Genomic DNA, 2,776 nt, shown 5'->3' with positions numbered 1-2,776 from the left:
ATTTGGCAACTGAGACTGCTGACAGTTAATCACAACGTCCACAGTGACATCACAAACCCCCTCACAACTGGCAGGTTTTTCTCTTCTTTGAAGGCTCTCGGCTGTTTCAAATTAGAATGTCCGGGAGCCCCTGTGACCAGTGTCATTCTCTCAGAAGGCAAATGAATATGACAAAATGTCTGGCTCTTCACCCCTGGCATTTTTTTTGAAGCATGCATACACCTGCTTTCAATACAGTTGCTAAAACTAACATGAATTAAGCTTCTATATGCCTTCTGCAATACTACGCAGAGCTGTGAGCTCCGTGTATCTGAACATCTACACACATGCTTCCCAGTAATGAACTTGCATTCCCTGCACCCAGGCATGTCAGTCGCCAGTGCTCCCGTTTCCCTACGGATGAAATGGCAATGGACCCTGCGGTTAGACACACTAGTTTCCGGAGCATGACAATGGAGAGAAAATGCTGATGCTGCAGACCTGCGGCAGGCTGCTACCTGGAATCTGACTCATTTTTCAAACTAGTGAAATACATATTCCTGGTTTCAGTGGTGACTTCTAAGAAATAGGCACAGTAACACTGCAGAAGGTAAGAACGACAGTGGTGGGTAATCTGGTCTAACCTAAAACTAGACACCCATTAGCTGGTCGGTCCTCATGGAAGTCTGACACACATCATCTCAACAAGGCGACCCCAAGATAATTCTAGGAAACACCCAGACTGATGACTAGAGGGTTGGCAATTCAGGGCAGAAGATGCTAGGGAAGTGGCTGCTGGTCAGACGGCTTATTTCACCTGGGCTGGGTGAGTGGTAAAGCAGTCCTCACTCCCGACCTGCTCAGCCAGGACTTAACGAGTCTCCCTCCGTGAAAACCAATGCCGCTGCCGGGCTGCAGCCTCACGTTCGATGATCTGATTATAAAGCAGTTATACCAGTTCTTAAGATGCACCATCCACTTTACCTTCACTGCAAAGACCTGGAAGCAGCTCCCAAGTAACTCACACAGATGATTAAAAGGTGGGTTGCCGACAGTTTCATTCTCTAATATTCTAAACTTAGCGAATTGTTAGCTGCTCTTGTATTAACTCCTTATATTTCAGATAAAAAAAAAAAACCTTTTCTAAAACGAATTCTGAAATAACTTTGTTTAGAAAAAGTCTTTGATAAAGAGAATTATGGACACAAGGGGCGTGATGTGTTTAAGCAGCACAAAAACAAATGAAACAGCCTCTAGCAAAAACCCACCTATTTCTAAGGAGTACTTGGGGCTGGTCAGGCCAGGAGGCAACTTACCCATGGCAGGAGGAAACCACCACCAGAGCCCCAGGGCTTGGTTTTGCTGCCCTGCCTGTCACCAAAGTGACTGCTCATCTCCATTCACCCTCTGCCCCTCAAGGAAGAACAGCAGGGAGCCCACTGCCAGCTGCTCTAAGAGTCAGGGCACAGGAAAGGCCAGTCCAACTCAGGGTTTTCAGAAATGCTGCATTTCCCAAAGAAATGCAAGTCTTAATGTTCAGACTCACATTTCAAGAAAGAATCGGTCCACAAGCTAACTGACCACCTAATAACAAAGGCCAGAATAAGGTTAATAAAAATAGCACAGAACTCTCATCTCGCAGTCAGTGGGAAGAAGTGGTGCCATGCACACATGTGTCACATACCCAGCTTTCCAGAGGGATCGAGACCTGATGAATCTATTTACAAACCTGGTACATCCTACCTCAGGCAAAGGGGGTACACACACCTACAGAGGCCCCTCCACTGGGAACAGGAGAGCCATACGCTTCTCAGGTGGCATACAGATTGACTGAATCAAACCCAGGAAAGTTAAATTTACATGACAACACTGTAGTGCTAGTTTAGTAGAATAAGTGAAAATAGTTAAAATAAAAATCTCTTCTATGAATCTTCTCCCCTTCCTACCTCCACTCCAACAGACCACAGTTTCTAAAATAACATCAGAATCAATCATCTGGCTGAGAAAATGGTTTTCCCCCCTTTTGGAAGAACTGCACCGACAAGGATTTGTTCAGGGATTTTTTTGTGTGTGTTGCTTTTCCCCCCCAAATAATTTTTCCTCTACTTTCATTGGATTACTATTATATTGCATAATCCTAACTTTAGTTTTATTTATTTAAGGTTAAGAAAACCATTTTTCCAAACCAAACTAGAAATCTAACAAGGATATTGGCATGTTTCCATAGAATGTCAATACACAATGTAATGTGTACCTAAATTCCTGGAACCTACAATCTGCCATCAACACCCAGTGTGCCTTCTACAGTGCAGGGGCTCCATGCCAAGGCTCAAATCCACTGGACAGCTGGCCTCAGAGGTAAAGCGAAGTTAAAGTGACCTCAAGTTCATTTTGGTTAATGAATACTACACATTATGGTATTACAGATAATACTGTACTTAAAAACAGGTATGCAAGTGAGGGAAGGATTGCGTAAGAAAGATTTCCAAGAAATTTTGTTTTATACTTAGAACACAAGCATTCTTGAGAAGATTTAAAGCTGCATGTCACCAAATGTGGGATAATGGATTTAAAATGGATTAGAACGTGCTAAGGAATCAAGAGCTTATAATTATTAACAGCAATAATGCTCGGAGGTGAGAAGGGCATTGTTCTCCTGACTTTAATTAGTGAAAGCCACAGGATGGATGAGCTGATTTTAAGAGATATCAGTAAAACACTTTTTGGATACCAAGGAGAGGGAGGGAGGGAGAGGTGGGGGGGGGAGGGAGAGACACAAAATGTGCATTCATATGTT

This window comes from Myotis davidii, unplaced genomic scaffold (genome assembly GCF_000327345.1).
Source record: "Myotis davidii unplaced genomic scaffold, ASM32734v1 scaffold69, whole genome shotgun sequence".
Taxonomy (NCBI): domain Eukaryota; kingdom Metazoa; phylum Chordata; class Mammalia; order Chiroptera; family Vespertilionidae; genus Myotis; species Myotis davidii.
Note: the sequence above shows the minus strand (reverse complement) of the source record.